Source organism: Vicia villosa, linkage group LG3, assembly GCF_029867415.1.
Source record: "Vicia villosa cultivar HV-30 ecotype Madison, WI linkage group LG3, Vvil1.0, whole genome shotgun sequence".
Lineage (NCBI taxonomy): Eukaryota > Viridiplantae > Streptophyta > Magnoliopsida > Fabales > Fabaceae > Vicia > Vicia villosa.
Window position 1 is genome coordinate 63223197 of NC_081182.1, and position 7597 is coordinate 63230793.

At 33.1% G+C, this 7597-nt stretch overlaps 1 non-coding gene across 1 annotated transcript; it reads right to left on the reverse strand.

The window, feature by feature from the left end:
* Positions 1-6518: 6518 nt before the first annotated feature.
* Positions 6519-6635, reverse strand: LOC131593664 (U5 spliceosomal RNA). The gene has a single exon (XR_009281054.1). It is a non-coding gene; the product is annotated as a U5 spliceosomal RNA (small nuclear RNA).
* Positions 6636-7597: the final 962 nt, after the last annotated feature.

Consider the following 7597-nt stretch of genomic DNA (forward strand, 5'->3'; position numbering starts at 1 on the left):
CTCTAATTTCATAGAAGCTTTCTCTAAGCGCATAAAATTCATATTGTAAAACAAAGTTTTGTAAAGAGTTTCTTGACTTTTTTCTTTATACAAGGTTCGTCATTTGGACATTCCTCATGACCCAAAATCTAAGTGAAACTACTCACACATGATAAAATGATTTATATAGCCTTAGACCCGTTATTACAGGAAATAATTCACAATTAGACCATGTCTTTCTTATCATTGTGGAACAGACGAAAAGACGAAAAGCCAAAAAACAAAACAACAGAAAAATGAAATTCCAAGACTCACTAAGGCCATTACGATTGTAATGCCAATTATGGAATACCTATATCGGTTGTTTTTTGTGCTATGTTTGCAGTTTTAAAAAGCCAATATTCCCTAGGGTCATTACGGCCTAGCTATAATGCCTTATGGTTCGTGCTAAAATCTCTTCTTTCTTGCTCAGACTTCTTGAGACGTTCAGAAATTATTTTGGTTTAGATTTTCTTTCACATGTATGTGTTCTTTATCCTTTAACCCTCTTCAAACTCTTGAAATATAAGAGAAACCAGAAAATATAAGGGTATTATACATTGTCTAATCGATTAAGAGGTCCTTCCATTCAATTATGTAACGTCTCATAATTGATAAAGGAATTTATTAATCAATTAAGTGGCGTAGAATTTCAAACTTTCCTAATTTAGTTGAATTAATTGATTAATACATGGATTTAATCAATTAACTACTTAAAATGACCCATGGATTATTTTCTTTTTTAGTCAATTTTTTCCCTTTATAAAGGAGGTTGGTCCCCATTTCAAAATACTCCGTTTTTTTGAATAGAATCCTTTCAAATATCTTTCTTCTCCCATTCTTTTGTTAATTTTATTTTTCACTATAATTGCCTTAGTGCCAAGAGAGTGAAAAGTTTCTTTTGAGTTATTGCTATGGTGTTGGGCTAAAAAAATTATTTAAGAGCTAAGTCTTATGAAATCTCTTTGTAATAGTGTTTGAAGGTTGCAAGCATAACATGTTAAAATTTTGGGTTTAGGTTTTGAGTTTAGCCTGTATAAAAGCTCAGGTGAAGCTTATTAAGTTGAACTTGTGAAAAGCTCTAGTTTAGGTTTTAAGTTGAGCCTGTATAAAAGCTATGTTTATTTATGGAAGGTATTTGGGTTGATCCTGTGCAAAAGCTCAAGTAGTGTTGAAAGGTTGTTTGAGTTGTATTGGACATATGACTCCATACACAAGAGAGGGTCGAACTGTGGAGGTTTAAAGAACATCGGTTGAAAATAAAATCGTTTGGAAAATCCAAGTTTTAAAATATTTATAAAACAAATAAGTAAATAAGCAGCGGAAAAGAGAGAAATGAAAAAAAATGAAAAGTAAGAGAGAGAGAGAGAGAGAGAGAGAGAGAGAGAGAGACCATAAAACTGTGGAGGTTTAAAGAATATTGGTTGAAAATAAAATCGTTTGGAAAATCCAAGTTTGAAAATATTTATAAAACAAATAAGTAAATAAGCAGCGGAAAAGAGAGAAATGAAAAAAATGAAATAATTGAAAAGTAAGAGAGAGATTGATATATATATATATATATATATATATATATATATATATATATATATATATATATATCACTCTCTCTTTCTCTCTCTCTCTCTCTCTTTTCAATTATTTCATTTTTTTCATAACTTATATATATATATATCACTCTCTCTCTCTCTCTCTCTCTCTCTCTCTCTCTCTCTCTCTCTCTCTTGTCATACTTATATATATACCGATTCGGTCTCATAAATTGTCATACTCATGTCCCCGAGAGTTCTTCTTGAGCGTATCCACTAACTTGAGAGTTTATAGAAGGGTGTGCCCACGAGCATGCTTATACGGTGAAATGAAGTTTAAAGAATAAATTACAATCAAACAACAAATTGAGTTTATAGTGGCTATCCTCCAAATCAAATATATAATTTCCATGAGTTGATCTCAAACTAAGATGGAGTTTTACAATAGTTATCCTCCAAACTAAGATGGAGTTTTATGTTAGCTATCCTCCGAATCAAAAATTAAGATGGATTTTATGTTGGCTATCCTCCAAATCGAATCTAGGTTTACATGGGATGACCTTCAAATAGAATTGAGATTTTACACTGGCTAATCTTGAACCAACTAAGATTGTACACCAAGTTGAACTCAAGAACCAATATGAGATTTTACACATACTAATCTTGAACCGATATGAGCTTTTACACCGGGATGAGCTTAGGAACCGTTGTGAAGATTTTGCTGGTTGATCTTCATGAACCAAAAGAGACCTTTTCTTACAGAAAAACTCAAACCAAAAGTAAACTTCCTAAGATAATCTCTCAAAATATACAAGAGCTTTAACTAGTTCACCTTATAACCGAACAACTTCTTATATAAGAAATATTTCCTCAAAAGATAAAACACTCTTGGTAAATAAAATTTAAGCTCTCACCCAGAACAATCATCCTTACTTAGACACAAGAACTATCTCGAAGCACTAAGGCAAAAAAATATGTGAGAAAAATGAGAGATTGAGAAAGTAGGATCAAAACCTTCTAGATGATTTGAAACGATAAATAAGCTCTATATTTATAGGTTATATTATGATTTAAATTTGGAAACAATCCATGGGTGAAATAAATGCAATAATCGATTAGGTCAATCAACTATTAAACCTCAATAATCGATTGTTCAAGCCACAAATAAAAGTTTTTGATATTTAGCAGATACTTATTACCAAGAGATTGTCCCAAACAGTTATAGACTTAACAAGATAAAAATAATCGATTAATTGATTAGGGATAGGCTTAACAAGATAAAAGTAATCGACTAATTACTAAGAGATTGTCCCAAACAATTATATCTAGTTATAAAAAGTCCTCCAATTGATCAGATAACCCCTAATCACTTAGATAGGCTTTAAAAACATTTTTAGGTGGTTTTCACAAATAGAGAGAAGCTTCTCAATGGTTTTTATTATGAGTGTGATTTTCCATAGTATTTCAAGATGTACCCTTGTGCCTTTACTAGACACTGGCCACTCAGACGGACACGACCAGGCGAGCTTTCACACTCCATCTCTTTCTCAACTCTGAAGCTTTAAGTCTTGGCATAATTATCTTCGATTTTAGCATCACACAAGAATCTTAAATCTTATAGATTGATGAGGCTTAGAATTTTTTTCAAGTCAATTACCATCATCAGAGAGTTGAGAAAGCAAACCATCATCGAACCTTGAAAAAGAAGTCTTCACTTGAATGTCATTTGACCATAGTGTTGATTTCAAAGAGATTACTTGTTCTTTAAGAGAATGTTTAAAAAAGATAGCTTGATTCAAGAGGATAGATTGATAAAACATCATGAGCATCTTCGACCGCAAGAGCTATCTTCAACAAATAAGGACTTCACTAGATATCGTTTTATATTAGGTGTTGTCATCATCAAATCTAAATAACCAATTAGTTGATTACAACTTTGTTATCAATAAACTCCACCATCTTGGATCACCTTGACAATACATGCAAGCACATAGATCCACAAGTTGATCATGTAAAAAGCTCAAGTTTGATCTTAGTGAAAATATCAAGAGGAAACACTTGGGTACTGGAGTAGGTCAAGAGGTTAAGGCCAAACCAGGATAATTCTTTGCTGTGATCTCTCTATATCTCTTCTCTTTTTATTTTATATCATCTATATATTCTGCTGCTTATTTACCTTTTTCAACATTCTACTGCTTATCTCTTTTTTCTCATTTCTTTCTTTTCTACGATGCTCAATCTATGTTTTCTAATTTATTCTAAAAGTACATATTTTAATATTAAAAGTTTTTATAAACCGAATTTTTGGAAATTTCAAATATCACAATTCATCCCCCCAGTCATGTTTGGAGTCTATTGGTCGACATACTTAACCATTAAAAGGACATTGTTCAATGCCCATGTAGGGGGACAACTTCTCCTTCCTTAAGGATAACTTCTCAAAATGTTTGGTGTACATAATGCCGTATGAGCTTCTTCCATCAACGAGGATCTTTGATATATCAAAGTTGGTCATACTAGCCGTAATCCCCAAAAGAAATATCTCACTAGGGATGCTTCCCACCTTCTCACTATCTTTGAACTCTAAAATGAGTTTCTCAGGCTTTTCTCCTAACGAAGGTTCTTCCTTCCCGTATAGTTCCATCAACTTTACAATCTTTCTTTTCAAGGTTCTGTTGGATAACAACATCTTTGACTACGAGAAATCTTTGATGATAGATGTGATGAAGTGATAGCCCCTAGATATAGGTGTCATAAACCCTCGTTTTCCCTTCTTCATTATTGTCTTTCCCTTTATTGATGCCTTCAACAACCTTGATTGTCTTCTATGGTGATGTGCCACCCCCAAGGAGTAGAGTGTTTCCTTCGTGGAAATTCCTTTTATCTATGTTGTCTCCGAGGATAATCTCAATGTCTCTTGTAATCTCCCTTCCACATATCCTCCTTGGCATATCTATCAAGTCTTCCTTTTTATCAATTCTTTTATCACATCCTTCAACTAGATGCACTCATACATGTCTTTCTCGTTACTCTTGTAAAATATGCAAAATAAAGATATTTTAGTCTATGCTGACTCTTTCACGAGGTGGGGAAAATTTACCCTGATTTCCTAGAACTCGGTGTAACACATTTATGCATCGTTCTCTCTTGGGAAGTGTTCAATGTGGAGTATTCAAAAAATCCAAAATGTGATTCTTTGTGCCTTTCTTTATCTCCATCCTTCGGACATCTACCTTCCCCTTATTTTCCACTCCTAACATTTCCTGGGACTTTATTTGTTTCTATGTCTTCAACCAAAATCTTCTCTTCGTAGTTGATATATGGTTGGAATTGAGTGACAAGGTCACTAATTTTACTTGTTCATTTCAAATCCCAGCTTTTTTTTAAACATACAGCCGACAACAACCCTTTCTCGAAGATCAAACACTTCCTGCAATCATTTGTTCTTCCTACTAGACATGGAAACCAAACTCATACCCATGGGTACCCGTCCAAACCTGCCTCGTGTTTGACGGGGAAAACTCGCTTTGATTGGGTTCGAGTTTAGGTTTCATTTTTTTCTGATTTAAAAAATGGAGATAGGACGGGTAAATAGGAGACTTCTTGGGACAATGGTCCTCATGTGGAATGTGGCTGCTATAACCGCCTATAGATTCATGTGGAGGAGAGTTGTAGACACAATGACGACAATGATGTTTTTCTAGCAAGTATGGCGCTCTTTTTGGCTGCGGCACGCTGTCAACGATCGTAGCTCTCAAAGCAGCTATAGAGTGGCTGTGTTGGAGCACCTCTATTTGAGTTGTGATTATGAGACGTATTTTTTTTGCTAGTTCTCTTCTATGCGTAGGAGTCTTTTGTTGAGGAGGTTTGCATTTTGCTGTTGCACTAAGTTGTAAATGCTCGTCACGAGTTCGTTAGCACTATGTTCTCCCAGTGTTGCATAAAGTTGTTGGAGGTTTTGCAATAGATTTGGTCCCGGAGATTGAACGGCGGTGAAAAAGGAGGTTGTTGTAATGGAAGGAACGGAAGTTGTTGCTTGAATGACAGAAATTTTAAAGATTCTGTATGATCAGTTGAGAAATTAAAATTTGACGTGTTGTTGTGACTAGCGAGAAAATTCAAGTGTCTACAAATTAATGTCTTGTGATAAAAAGGAAAAGTAACTAAAATCATATAATTGTAAGGATAAAGCGCTTGACACTAAAGAGTAAAAGACTATTTTCAAAACTATGACACTTTAGTATAAACCGCGTTAGAACATTTAAAGATTTCAAAAATGTGTTACATTGATTTAATAATATCTAAAAAAAAATTTAAAGACTATAGTAGAGTGACATTTTTATGTTTTGATTGAATGAATAAATTTGCTAATCCAATTGGCTAACTTACCAAACATGTTCCAGAGGTATACTAAAAATAAGGGAATAGTAAACAAGATTTATTTTTCCAAATCTTCAGAATAAATTGATCACAAATTTTCATCATTTATTTCTCTTGTAAAAAAATTCAACGTGGATTAAAGTGTAAGCACACTCAAATAAATCTATTTGAAAGTAGGTCCTAAAACACTTAATAAAAGAATTTTTTTATAAATAAATAATTGTTTATTTTATTTTTTTGTGGATAAAGTGTATACCGTTAAATTATTGCTTTTCTTATCTTTATTAATTTTATTTAATAATTATTATACATTTTCATAAGATATTATTTAATCTTTAACTGCCTAAAGATAGATAAATAATATAGTCTAGTATTTACGTACAGTAAAATATAATTGTAGCAGTAGTATTTTTCAAATAGCAAAGATTTTCTACAGGTGGATTTATATATTCTAACCAGATAAATCTTATATCACATCATATATCATATTATAAAAAATAAGCGATGATTAACAAATTTAAAATATGATTGCAGAGCTCTCAATAGAGAACTCATTAAGCAATGATTAACAAATTTAAACTAGGATTGTAGAGCTCTCAAAAAAGAGAACTCATTCAAAAATTATCATATGCCGCTTTGGGTGACGCACACACGGTATTCCTTAGTAAAAGGCGAAAGAATAGTTCGCTTTGTGTTCATCACACGGCTCCGTGAGTATATAAAGGTGAAATCCTTTTGCTTTATATGCGAACAGCATTGTTTAACTTGTCAACTAAACGATGTGGGCTCTAGACCAAAAAACACAGATACACTACTACACCAACCCTTATGTTTCTTGTCAGCCTATACCTCCACTTTTCTTACTCCAAACCACAAATGGAATTTTAATCTATTCTTCTTCATCTCACATTCATATCTTTCAAACCGTTCTTTATTTCCTTTTTTATTTAAATACACAAAGGACAGTATTCATTGCTGCTTGGTCTTTCCTCTAAGGAAGAAAATCACCAATGCGGTGCGTGTTTTACGACAACTATTCAAGGGAGTCACGCCACTGCTTAAACTCAACAGCTAGCTTCTCATCTCATGCTGCTCCTGCATTACTAATATATGCATTCAACAACTCTCAATTTTAACACTTGACCCTCAAACAGCAACAAAGTTACAAACTTTTAAACCCTGACAGCCACATAATCCATCTCTTAATCATATATTTGTTCCATATTTCTTGTCCAATCTTATCTCTACGTATGAATATAAATGTTTTATGTTACACTAACATTAACATATGAATTTTCATAATAACAACAAGACTGTAAGAATAACATGTTAGATATATATAAAAGCAACAACCCTCTAACCAAGCCTGCCAAATGACTCAACCATCATTGATACCAAAGCCAGCACACTTAAACCAAGTCCTTGTTTAATATTGTGAAACGTTTTCGCTTGCAAGATAAAGAACAGTGGAAGATAGGTTGAGATGGATAAGTAACTAAAGTTCAATAATGGCAAATTGAAAAATAAACCTACGAGTATTCTCATCTCTACAATACGAAGCTTTCTTATGGATTGTTCGTATGACCATTGTCATCTCATCTTGACTAGTTAAATATCATTGTGAGATGCAATAAATGATGTAGGATGAAAAAGTGGTGTACAAGGAAGTT